The sequence below is a fragment of the Ailuropoda melanoleuca genome, chromosome 14 (genome assembly GCF_002007445.2).
Source record: "Ailuropoda melanoleuca isolate Jingjing chromosome 14, ASM200744v2, whole genome shotgun sequence".
Lineage (NCBI taxonomy): Eukaryota > Metazoa > Chordata > Mammalia > Carnivora > Ursidae > Ailuropoda > Ailuropoda melanoleuca.
In genome coordinates this window covers 38,257,024-38,263,777 of record NC_048231.1, presented here as the reverse complement: position 1 = coordinate 38,263,777, position 6,754 = coordinate 38,257,024, and the positions used below count along the sequence as shown (strand labels likewise).

At 59.6% G+C, this 6,754-nt stretch overlaps 1 long non-coding RNA gene across 1 annotated transcript; it reads right to left on the bottom strand.

The window, feature by feature from the left end:
• Positions 1–451: 451 nt before the first annotated feature.
• LOC117796095 lies at positions 452–6,489 on the bottom strand. Its single transcript, XR_004620440.1, has 3 exons — positions 2,746–6,489; positions 2,004–2,173; positions 452–871 (listed from the first exon to the last, which is right to left on the bottom strand). It is a non-coding gene; the product is annotated as an uncharacterized LOC117796095 (long non-coding RNA).
• Positions 6,490–6,754: the final 265 nt, after the last annotated feature.

The window sequence follows — 6,754 nt, the reverse complement described above, 5'->3', positions numbered from 1 at the left end:
GCGCGGCAGGTTCCGCAGGTAATTATGTAATTGACGGGGCTCGGCTCGGGCCGCGTGTGAGTCAGCCCGGCTGAGTCGTGACCGGCGGAGGCTGCACGGCGGAGGCGGGGGCTCGGCCTCTGGCCCTGCGGGGGTGGGCGGGCCGGCCGCGGGGAAGAGGAGCGGGCTCAGACCTCGGGCGGGAAAGCGTGCCTTCTGGGCCCTGGTTCCCAACTGGAAGCGCGGGCTCACAAGCGGGGGGAGTGGACCCCGCCGCGAAGGACCCTCGGCTTCCCTTCCCCCGGAGATGCTCCCTGCAGGGGCCCCACTGGGCAAAGGCCGGGGTCTCTATAGGAGAAAACCCCCTGGGCAGATGGCCTTTGTTTTTAAACCTTCCATTTAATGAACATCATCTCGGAACATATAGACACACAAACATATTTAGATTTTTATAATGTGTATTTATTATTCAAATAGCCCAACGACATGCCAAGTGTTTGCAAAGGAAGAGCAGGAATTCCTGAGCCCCTGGGGGGGGAGGGGGCTGGGGTCTTTGGCTCTGGTTTGAGTTCATTGCCACTCCCAGTTCTCTGCAGGCCCACCCAGGCCTCCCCAGTCCACAGTGCAGGCCTGTCCCCGATGGATCCGCCGACCCCCGCCCTCCCACTCGGGGTCCTTTAAAGGGTGGGGAGTGCACGACCTCCCCTTCTTCCTGGGGGAGGCAGGAGAGGGCGCTGGTGGGGCAGGCTGTGTGTCTGTGCATCTGTCCGCTGAAGCATGGGTGCCATGGGTCTTCTCCAAGAGCAGGACCTTCTAGGAGTCCTGTGAGGCAGACGAGTGCGGGGAGGAAGATGTTGATGTTCCGGGGCGGCTTCACCGACAGCAGAGGCCCCTAAGAGGGGAGGCAAGACAGAGAGTCAGGAGCAGGACCCAGAGCCCAGGCCACAAACCAGCTGAGCGCTTCCGGGGGTCCCCACACAGCGCCCACCACTGAATCTCCAGGCCCAGCTGGCAAGGGCATCTGAGTGACACAGATGCCCCCTACTTCCCTGCGCCTCTGTTTCCTCACCTGGCACCCCGCATCCTGGACAGAAAGGGGATGCAGACCCTCGGGGCCGTCGGGGTGGCAGGCCCACCTCTCCTCTGCTCCTGCTTTTCTTCCCATTGCTTCCTCTCCCAACCAGCCCCCTCCCCACTTAAGCCCCCCTTCTATTTTTCCTGGCTTAAACCTGCCACAGACACCACCACACCCGGAAAGAGATAAATAAATAAAAGAAAAACAGCCTCAACTGTGAAAAGCAGTCCAGATCTGATTTTTTTCCGGCCTGAGTTAATTACACTTTAAATTGGCATGTTTACTGATCGGGGATTTCAAGTTAACAGAGACACCCCCCTCCCCAACTGTTTGTACAGTAAAACTCAGCAGGCTGGCGGGCTCCCCCAGGCCTTGGCAGGCCCCGCAGCTCCCCTGCCAACGAGAAGCATAACAGAAACATCTATTTTTGAGTGTTAGAGAAAACCAAGATATCACAGATGGTGGGAAGCAGCATTCTGGAAGGTTTCCCACACCCCAGGCTCTGTGCACCCAGGCTCTGTGCACAGAGGCTCACCCCAAGGAAGACCAGAGCCTTCATTCCCAGGGGACCCTGGAGGCAGGGCCCCACTGTTCCCCTGTCCGGGGCCTCACCTGCGCAAGCCTCCCTCATACGGTAGCCCAGGGGGGTTTCGCTCCCTCCCTTCTCCACAGCTGGACAGAGCGAGGCTAGCCTCTCTTTGGAGCAAGGCCGTCTAGGGTGAGCGGGAAGCTCTGGGCAGGAATCAGGGGGCCCTGTTTCATTCATTCACTCAATGAGCACTGTTTGGGGCCTGGGGGAGTTACACTGAGTTAGGGGGCATGATCTCTGTCCTGAGACCCACCCTAATGAGCTTGGGTCTCTCCTAGACCCCGCGTGTCCTGGGCAAATCCCACCTTCGCTCTGGGCCCGAATGGCAGGCACCTTGTGGTCCTTCCAATGTGCACTCACCTGACCCAAGGAATGCCCCTAGGGTCAGCCCGGGATCCCTGGCTCACAGCCCACATCTCTGGGGCGGTAGTGGTCTGGTGAGCTGCCTTCGGCCCAGCCCTTGGCTTCTGGCTGCGATCGACCAAAGGTTCCACATACTGGGCACCTGCCGAATGCTCCGTCCCGTGTGCCTGCCAAGGGAAGACAAGGTCCACAAGCATCCGCGACACGTTCCCTGGGCTAGGTCCTGTGGGGCACAGGGGCCCCACCACGACCAAACCACAAGAGCCCCTGTCCCTGCAGAGCTTGCCACCTGTAGATCACAGAATCAGGGGACTGATATCTGGGGGCAGACTGAGGCTCGGGGGATGTGTGTTGGGGGCAGGGGTACATCAAGGAAGGCTTCCTGTAGGAGGTGCCAGTGAAACTGGGCCATTAATTTAACGATAAGGAAGGACGGGCATTCCAGATAGGGTTTTCAGCGTGAGCACAGGAATGGCACCGGGACTCGCAGGTGTGAAAGCAGCCACCAGACACCCAGGACACAAGGTGGGTTTTAAGATGTCCAATCATGTACCCATTTGTGCCCAGCAGCCATAATGGCCCCAAAGTCCTGCCCCGTGACTGGCCAGGTGGCCTTGAGTGACTCCTGTCCTCTCTGCTGCCCACGCCAGGGCTTTGGGACCTGCCCTGCAGCTGCGGGCTCACCCGCTGGGTGGGCCCTTCCTTGGGGTCCCCACCCCACGCCCAGCCCCTCACTCACTCTGCCAGGGGGATAGCACAGCTACACGGGCGCAGGCTCCCCTCCGACATCGTGGGGCTAATGGGAAAATGACGAACGAGCCTCCATCGCACCCTTGCTTCCTGGTCCCCGCCCGTGACATACGGCCCCTTTGCCTCCACGGGGTTTTTTCTGCCGCCTTGGCTGCAAAATCTTGGTGGCGCTTGGTGGAGATTGATGTCCATCTTCCCCAGATTCTCCTTTTTCTCTCTGCTTCTTTATTCCCTCAAAGAGCATGGTTTTATTTATTCATTCCACAAACGTCCTCCCAGCCCCTCCTGTGTGCTTCCTCCCGGCAGCAAAGAGATCTGATTCCAGTACACCCTCGCGTGTTGCACACCCTCCTTGCACTGGTGTCTGTGGCCAGCCTAGACCCAGGCATTGACGGAGCACCTCCTGAGAGCCAACACTGCAGGCTCAAGGTCCTGGCTTCTAGAAGCTCCATGCCAGGGTAGCAGCATCACTCCCCCAGGTATGGAGGTATTGAATCCCGCTTGGTATTTCTGCAGCCTTGGGGTGCTGGGTCACCCCAGTTTTGCAAAGGAAACTACTTATTTGCCAGAGGTGGGTCCTGACCCTGAACTTTGTGCGGGGTGGGACACAAATAAGGGCAGTGCCCGAGCAGGACAAGGGGGGAGGCTGGGGGAGCGGGGCTGGTGCCTGGCCCTGCCCGTCGAGACCTGCCGGCTTGCCTGAGCTCCCCGCTCTTGCTTGCCAGCTGTCCTGACTAGACCCACACACAACCCGCAAATGCGCTCCAGGGTGGCAGTGAGAGACATGAGTCAAAGGGGGTCTTCGGTACTTAGCTCTCCCCTGGGCCCTGGGTCTTCTGACAGAGCAGGCAGCCCTCTCCGCGGGCCAGACAGGAGCTGGGGGCCACGGGACTCGCACCCAGCTGCAAGCATCCCATTTCGTGGGGTTGGCACCACCCTGGAGAGATGCCAGGTGGGCGCAGGGAAAATCCCTCTGGAAGTATGGCAAGCTGAGTGTTCGGAGAGGAGGCCCACCTCGTCATGCAGAGAATTTGGGCCGGGGACCGTTCTACAGGCCTGTGACTTTCAGCTGGCGGAGTGCCCGCTGTGTGGTCTCGAAGGAGTCTCTCCACCTCTCTGTGCCCCACACCCTCACCATAAAACAGAGTCTGCCCCCCCCCCAGGCTGGGGGGTGCAATGAGAAAAACATTCTAGAGCCGGAGGGACAGGCAGGGGCTCAAGCTTATTCAGGATGGCTAGTATTTCCCTGCTTAGCCCCCCCAAAAGTGGTAAGGCGAGGAGACTACAGGTCCAGACGCTATAAAGTGCCTCAGTTTTCAAAGTGGCTTTCGCGGGATTGCATCCGGGAGACCGATGGGGGAGCCGGGGTCCTTGCCCCTATGGGCCCCAGGAGACAGCAGGTGCCCCGTGGGCTCAGACCCACGACTGGGTTAACACAGCACCTTGGAGACGAGCCCAAGTCACTGACCCTTTGGCCGGAGGGTCCACAGCGACTGTCATCCCAGCCGCTGCGGGGACAGACATTTTCATTTGGCCCTTTGTTTATTCTCTCTTCTGCTCAAACAATAGATAAACCAGTAATTTGGCTTTTAATGAAATTCTGCACCAAGCAGCATGGGGTCACCGTCTTTGGGTCTAAAATGAGTTTGGAACATATGCCGCTGAACGCCTGGTACGCCAGGCTCACATTTTGTCTCATGCATAATTCTCAAGCGGTGGCTGATCTACCCAATGCGTCCCCCAAGCGGCGGCCTGGGGGGCACCCAGGCTCTTCAAGCTGGGGTGTGGGGATGGTTACATTGGAGCTATTAAATAAGGCTAATGTCGCCTCCCACCCCCTACAAACATTTAATATATTCCAAAGATGTGTGGATGCATTAACAGCAATTTTCATCTCCAAATGTCCCCATTTAGTCAGTTCCATGCATAAAATATTAGCCCCGACACCACACGCCAGCCTGTTGCCGCCGGAGCTCCCCGGAGCACCTGGCTCTGAGCACTGCAGTGTGCTATGGGGGGAGGGGTGTTCAGCTGGTGGCTGCAGGATTATCTTGGGGCTCATCACTCCTTTTGGGGGTCTGGGGAGCCCCTTGGAAAGTGGAGAGGAGAGCCCAGACCCAGCTGTCCTGACCCTGTGGCAGCAAACCTCAACTCTCCCCAACGACATCTGGAAGGGGCAGAAAAAGCCAGAAAACCAAATAGTGTTTAACAACTGTGAAGAATTTCTAAAAGCCAATTTGCCATATTCATGTGCTGTGTGACCACGTCTTCCTCTTCCTCAGTACCTCTTTTGTGCCCCACACTTTTCTGGGCATTAACTTGAGAAAGGTCCCTGCCCTGAGGGAATCTGTTAGTCAATCAACAAACACTCATCATTCCTCTATTAGGGACCTGGCCTGGGTCCCAGGGCTGGGGACAGAGCAGGGAACAGGACAGAAAAAAAATCCCTGCCCTGAGAAATCTTGGGGGGGTGGGGTGGAGAAAGCAGACATTAACAGCAGGTAATTTCAGACAGCAGTGGAGAAGGAGGGAAGCCGGAACAGGGTACCAACAGAGGGCGACTAGGATGAGGGGCGGTGAGACTGGGGGTGTCAGGGACAGCCTTGCTGAACAAGGGACATTCCATCCCCTCCAGAACCTGAACCCCGGCTCTAGAAAGGGGCAGCCCCTTTGGAGCAAGAGACTGTGCTGGTGCCCGCGATGGGGACATTCCCACCTGGCCCCTGGACAGGGGGCAGCTGACGCAGGCTGCAGGGGTGGGGCGGCCGCACAGGAGCCAGCCCCCAACAGCTGGGTGGGTTGACCTAGAGTGGGGGACGGTACAGAGGAAACACGACAGAAGGGTGTGGCAGGGAATGTGGTTGACCAGCCTCCCGCCAGGGGTCCTGCCCTGGGGTGTGAGGAAGGGGCTGCCTCGGAGGGGCTTTGGGCAGCGCAGAGAGCGCCAGATTGCTTGCTGGAAGGTTCTCCTGGCAAAAGCAGGAGGGGGAGACCCTAGTGGGGCCCGTGCAGGGGTCTGAGCCAGAGAGGGCGGCCCCTTGGGCAGGGCTGTGGAGGGCAGGAGAGGAGGGCCAGGAGCAGAGAGCGGCCACACTTGGGGCCTGGCGGACAGGGAAGGGGAGGCGGCCTGGAGCTGTGGCCCTCCACTGGCATGGTCACTGCTGGAAGCCTGGCTCTGGGGACAGAGAGCCCGCAGGCCTGAGGTGGAGGTCACCAAGGGAAAGGTGTGCACAGAGAGGCTATTGCCTAGCACCCCTCCCCCCACTGGGTGATGGGAGCCTGTGCAGAAGAGCTTCCTGGGGCCCAGGAGACAATGCACAAACACCAGACACCCTCCTGTCACCCCTTGGAGGCGCTCTAGGAGCTCCCCTCTGCAGTAGCCCACACCCTTCCCCAAAACCGCACTCCCCACCCCTGTGACCCTGCCTGGTCTGGGGCAGGGCTGGGTGCCCTTGGGAAAGGAAAATCAGCAGGGGGAGGCCTAGCCCAACCCCCTGGTAACTGCCCTGCCCAGGACATCGGGAATGGCCAACCCGGGGGCCTCGGGAGCCACAAGGCCGCTCCGTGTGGCTCTCAGAAGCGCTCTAGAACGGGTGGAGCTGGAAAATGAATAGGCCGCGTGGCTCGGGCCCTGCACCAAGTCCGCGGGCCGACCAGAGCCGAGCTTCTGCCGCCCGGAGCCGGCACCCGAACGGGACGTCGTCCGACGCGGGATTCGATACCGGAAAGAGGTTGACTGTATAATATTCATCGTATAGAAAGTGAACACCTCACAGGCAACCTATTTCAGGTACCACTGAGCTGGGCTGACTCCAGACGGGAGGCTTCTTCCTCACAGACGGCCCGCCACGTCCCCGGGGCCAGGGGCTGGGAGTCAGCACATGCTCGCGGGCCGTGCACCCCCCGGCCGTGCACCCCCCGGCCCTCCCCGGACCCCTCCCCCGACGGCAGCGCGAGCAGGAGGCATGCAAGGCGGGATCTGATGCTGAAGAGAGGTC